The sequence below is a fragment of the Rhinolophus hipposideros genome (genome assembly GCF_964194185.1).
Source record: "Rhinolophus hipposideros genome assembly, chromosome: 24".
NCBI lineage: Eukaryota > Metazoa > Chordata > Mammalia > Chiroptera > Rhinolophidae > Rhinolophus > Rhinolophus hipposideros.
This window is the reverse complement of record NC_138070.1, coordinates 1,988,976-1,995,288: the sequence shown is the minus strand read 5'-3', so window position 1 is coordinate 1,995,288 and position 6,313 is coordinate 1,988,976.

Below are 6,313 nucleotides of genomic sequence, written 5' to 3'. Positions count from 1 at the left end.
AAATAATTACGGGGGGAGGAGGACCTCAGACAGCAGTTCTCAGAAGTTGTGGCATGCCAGGTGACTCGTCAGCAAAGACCGGAGGTGCCCTCGTGGGGAGGGGAACAATGTTCCCTGTACACCAATCAGAGGAATTAGATGTTGGGACAGAGGTGTGGTTGTTATGGGTCCTGCTTCACTGCAGGTCCGCCGGAAACCCCACAGCTTCGCTCGCTGTGGGCCTGGAGCGAGGGTCATCACTGACCGTCTCCCTCCGAGGCTGTGCCACCCCTCCCCAGGCTCCCAGCCTAGACGGGTCAAGGAGGCCACCACACCACAGTCGGGTCAGCCTCCTGATGAGGCCTGCCGGAGATGTCACCTCTCCTCTCACCAGATGGCTCACTGCGCAATTTACCACTGTGTGCTGAGCGCCTACTGTGTGTGAGGAGAAAAGACACACACAGCCTGGATTCCAATTCCAGGAGGTCATAAGTGGAGGGGGATGGATGTGGATTAGGAGGAAAGAAAGATGCAGGAGGGAGGGAGGGATGGAAGGAAGACAGGGAGGGAGGGAAAGGAGAGGAAATACTTTGTGTGAGAGCGAAGGTCTTTCATGAAATTCTGAAAGGGGCTCAGCAGAGAAACTGGCGTTGGCAGAGTGGGTCTCAAAGTAAACTACAGACCTGCTCCAAAGCCTTATTGGGCCCCAGACACCCGTCTCTAGGTTGGCAGGGTGGAGGCAGCCTCCTCATCCCCCTTATGCCCCTTCAGACGCCACCCTCAGCTGGGAGTCATGAAACAGTGTGACTCCGGTGCCTTCTGAGACCCGGCTTCTCCCCGCTGGAGAGGAGAGAACCTTCTCGCTACTCACATGGCCCCAGTCTCTCTCCATCGGTGGTGGCGTGGCCACAAGGAAATCAAACCAGCAAACTCTCTGGCTGTCTCCTCCAGAGGGAGGGTCTGCGATGAACAGCTCATGCTTGCAAAGCAGCTTTCTCGGGAAGAAACCGGAGGTGGGCAGGTGTGAGCGGCTGTGCAGCTCCTGGGCCTGAGAGGCCCTAAGCTGGTGTCCCCGTCCGAGGGTCACCACTAGAAACACTGAGACAGACAAAGCTACTTAGGGTCCCATGAAGCACAAACCTCAGAGGGAGAAGACAAATGCCTCCTATAGTTTTTCTGATGTTTCTTTTCAATTTGTCAAATACAAACCCGTTGGCATTTGAAGAATGGGCTATTTCCCTCCTCTTTCTAATGCAAGACGGTCTAACTCTCGAAAGCAGAGGAAGGAGAAGGGGCCATTCCCCCCACTCCAGGAGTCCTTCCCAGCTAGCAGCCCCTTCTGCGGACCCCAACAACCCCCTTGTGTCCCTCAGGGCCCTGTGTAATTCTCTCCCCCGCAGGGTGGGCTCCATGGAGTGACTGAGAACAGAAGTGAAGCGACACCCCCTCTGGGCGTCCCACAAGGAGATGCTGCGCTGTGCTGGGCAGTCTGTCCTCTCTCACTCCATCTCTCTAATTCTTACTCTGGGAGCTACAGGCTGCCGTCCTGTGGACACCCATGGAGAAGCCACGTGGCAGGCAACCCAAGTCCTCAGTGCACATCCGGGGAGAAGCTGGGGCTGCCTGGGAGCCAATCATTGCCCGGCAAACCTTAGATGGTGGCATTCCCGCCAACACCTCCATTTAAGCCCAATGACAGGGCCCAGCTACGTGCTGCCTGGACTCCTGACTCCGCGAAACTGTGATGTAATAAACGTGTGCTGCTTTCAAATGGCTCCGTTTGGGGGTAATTTGTTACGCAGCACAAATAACAAATACAAAGCTCTAGCTGCAAACGTTTAGATATATTTCTACATGTTCAGAGTAAGGGGCCCTTCCTAGGTCTCCGGGGAGCTGAGCGGAGACAGGAAAACTCACCGATCCTGTGCCCGTTCATCCCGCGGAGCCACCCTTCCGTCACAGGACCTGCTTCGCCAGCCCGCCTAAGTGTCCTCCAACAAACAGTATTGAACTTGCAGAAACTTGAGATTCAGGTTGCATTCCGTCCACACTCTTTAATCAGAACATCCAAACAATGGAGCCCTGCAAGCAAACCTTCGCTTTTAAAGCTTTTAGCTAATTGGGGTCATTGTGGGGGGTGGGATGGGGTGGGGGAGAGGCAGAAAACAAGAAGACACTGAGGTTTATTTGTACAGAAGCATGAGAGGGACGGAACAATGTGACAGTGAGAGTCAGACGACAGCAAGATTTCAGTTTGAAATTATAACACTGTGCTCTGCAATTCCCCGATCTGGAGGAAGACGCTTGTGAGAGAATTCCTGTATCTACTTAGGTACATTTCTATTCTGTGCCACGAGGGAGGACAAGGGGAAAAGCCTATCATTTTGCAGGATCCAGATTTGGTAAAATATTAGAAGAAACCTTAAGCAGAGGTCGTTTGTTTGATAGGTTTTATGTTGTAAAAATATTTGTCAAACAAAGGCTTTCAGAACAGAGGCATAAAGGACACTGCCTGTGAAAATACCTGGGCTGAATATTTTATTATTCATTTCAATATTTTAAAACACCATAAAAATAGCCTTGATGTAACAGCACTGGTTCTGAGCTTGTATTAGATTACATTTTAAAATGTCTTCTTCAGAAAGATAGCTGTGGTGTAGTATTAGAGACATACATGGCTAAGAGACTAATGAAAGGATATGAATATGTATTATATAGACAGAAGATAGGTATAGAAATAAAGATATATATATATATATATATATATATATATATATATAGAGAGAGAGAGAGAGAGAGAGAGAGAGAGAGAGAGAGAGAGAGAGAGAGAGACATTATTGGTTCTGGTTTTCTGGAAAACTCTAATATACACTAATCCATGCACCAAAAATAATTAGCCTGCTTGTATTATTTTTAAATAATCTAAAATATTTGTATAATAGGTAATAATTTACATTAATATAAAGAATTTAACATTTTTCTGTAATGTACACAAACATGTGATGTTTATGTTTTAGAAAACATCATATTTTTGAAAATCATTCCTGACTAGATCTTACAGGTCCATCAATATAAGAAAACCGATTTGTCAGTCCACAGAAACCCAGGCTGTCCCTTGGCGAGGCGTCTTGCCCTGGACGGTCCCACTGCAGTCAGCCTTCCTGGGAGAGGATGGAAGTTTCCTCCTCAGTCACAGGGGCGTGGGGCATGGGCGCCTGTCCCCGCAGAGCTGCAGGCTCCCTGGAGGGCATGTCCCGGGCTCTAACCGTCCTGAGCTGCCCGAGGGTGTCACCCACGTGCGAAGGGCTGGTTCTGTCTTCTCCTCAAACGTCCTAGGAGCGACATGCTCTTGTCCTTTAGGCCAAAAGGTGGGGTGTGTCCCGCTCAGCATCCGGGATGATTCCGGGCACAAGGCATGAAAGTCACCTCACAGCAGGTAGGTGAGGATGGCAACCCCTCCTCTCCAGCCCCCTCTCAGGCCTCAGGGCCCAAGTCCACGCTTCACCCGAGAAGCTCTTCTGCGCGCAGCGAGCAGGGATTCTCAGGAACCTCATCGGAGCATTTCAGGCCCCTGCTCAAGGTCACCCAGGGGCCCCGGCTCACGCAGGGGGACAGCCCAGGCCCCCCATCCCCGTGGGCTGTGCGGGGTCCTTCTGGGCGGCGAGTGACAGTGACGAGTGGCAGTGACGGGGCTGGAGGCCGCGGTGGGGAGAAGCGGGGCGCCCTCAGCCCCTCCTCCCCCCGCAGCCTGGCCCTGGCCCCCGGCAGTGAACTCGGGGCGAAGCCCGTGGGGGAGACGCGACTCAGCCCCAGCACGGCTCCCACTCGGCTCGATGCTCTTGTGAGGCCCGCGCGCGGGCAGCTGTGTGGCCCGGGGGGGGGGGGCACAGGCGCACAGACGTGGGGTTCTCCCAAAGCCGGGCTCCCCGAGAGAGCACCTGCGTGGGGTCCTCGTGTGTCCCCGTGTGTCCTCGTGTGTCCCAGAAGCACATCTGCCACCACGTCAACCTTCTCACACCGAAAACGGGGCGCGTGGGCTGAATCCCCGGGGCTCGTGGCAGCGGAGAGGACCCTGCGTGCGAGAAAGGGACACGTGACGGCAGTTCTGGGTCCTGCCGCCTGTGAACCTGGGGGTGGGGTCGGGGTGGGGGTGGGGGTGGGGTGGGGGTGCGGTGGGGGTGGGGTGGGGGTGCGGTGGGGTGGGGGTGGGGTGGGGGTGCAGGGTCCACAGACACAGCGTGGTGGGTCCTACATGTGTGTCCCTTCTCTACCCAAGAGTTCCCTGTTTAGACTTCCGTGCTCAGTGCACTGTAACTGGCCGGTACCGCTGTGGACGCGGACGGTGTAGATCGCGTGGACCCGACACGTGTGCACAGACGTGCGCGATGCGGCCCGCGCGCCTCGGCCTTGTCACTGCTGCTGCGACCTAGTCTCTTACCGACCGGGGTTTACGTCCCCGCCCCGCGGACGTGGACGGAAACCGCGGTGCTGCCCCTCTGTCCCCGGCCGGGTTTCTCTCCGCCTCCCCCGTCTGCACCCTCAAACCACGTGTTTTTCCTCCTCCCGGAGGGAGGCGAACGATTCCTGAGCCCTTTTGGAAAACAGCCTGCAGTTCTCGCCGCCGCCACTGGGGGGCAGGCAAACGAGAACCGAGACCCCCCCACCCCCCCAAGGGCTTGCAGGTCTCGGCATCTCACTGCCTGGCCAGGGGGTCACGCTAGCCCCCATCTTCTGTTGTCTTCGCCGTGACCCTTCCGCTGTGAGATGTCACTGTTCGCCTCCCTGCTCACGGACTCGCTGGCTCCCGCCGTAAAACGCGAGCTCGGGCACCTGGGACCGGCCGCTCACACCTGCATCCCCCGCGTGGAACCCAGCGAGCTCGCGCGAGGTGGCTGAGCCGTAGGTGCTGGGTGAACGAAGGACACGAGTGGTGCAAGGACGTGACCTCTGGTCCGCACTAACAGACTGGGTCTCCGCCCCTGACTTTTTCTGTCCCCGGTGGCGTCACGACTCACCGTGAACCACGCTTTGCACTGATGGGGAGTCGAGGACATTTCAAACTGCTGGCTCTGCGCTTTGCTTTATTTGCTTTCTGTCGTTGAAACCCCTGAGCCCTGACGGGAAGTCCGCAAGAGGTCCTGTGGGTCTCACGGCGTGGCTCGGGCAGACCGTTTTCACCGCACGCATAAGCCCACGGGAGGCCCCTCTGACCATCTCTGGTGTGTCCACCCCCCTTCAGCTCCAGGAGTGACAGGAGGCGTCAGAAGTGACGCTGTCTGGCGCACTGAGGGTGCTTTCGATAAACCCCCCATTTGCAATCGGTCAGCGCACTCGCTGGCCTTGTGGAGAGTGCCCGAGTGTCACCTGCTGGGAACCAACAGCAGGAGGACACAGGTGGGCAGGCGGAGGCTACATCTCCTGCTGAGAGCGGGACAAGTCCTGCCTTCATTCAAAATTTCAGTCTTTTGTTCATCGTGGAGTTTTCACATCCATTCTGATTTTTACAATAATGCATTAACGTATCACTTTGCTTGGTTAGGAGGTTTGGGCTCCCCTTACACTTTGTACCCAATCTCACCCCCGTGGGGAGGACAGCCCCACCCTGCTGTCCACGGAGGGGCTGGGGCAGAATCCCTGATTCCCAAAATGTAAAAGGTTGAGGAAAGAGCGTTAGGATACCTTGGTGTTAGGGAACAGTCATTAGTTCTGTGTCTTCAAAATACATCACAAAGCACATGAGTATGGCTAAGAAATCTTACTATGTTCCAATGTAATACATGCCCTGTGTTTGTTTCCTGGGGCTGCTGTAACAAATTCCCCAAACCTTGGGGGCCTAAAACAACACCCACTATTTTATAATCCTGGAGGTCAGAAGTGTGAAAGGGGTGCCATGCACTGAATGTGTGTCCCCTCCCTCAGACTGCCATGTCGAAGCCCTAGTTCCCAGTATGATGGTATTTGGAGATGGGGTTTGTCGGAGGTAGATTTAGTTGAGCTCATGAGGGAGGGGTCCCCGTGATGTGATGGCACTTAATGCCCTTATAAGGAGAGACACCAGGGACCCCACCCCCAACCCTCCTGCCCACCGCTGTCCCCACCATGTGAAGACACAGCTAGAAGGTGGCCATTTGCAAGCCAGGCAACCACCAGGGCCGGCACGGGATCTGGACTTCGAGCCTCCAAAACTGAGAAATCTGTTTCTGTGGTTTGAGCCCGTCAGTGGTGTTCTGTTCCAGCAGCGTGAGCTGACCAAGGTGTCAGCGGGGCAGCTTTCCACCTGGAGGCCTGTGCAGAATCCTCTCTTGGCCATTGCCAGCTTTTAGAGGCACCCAAT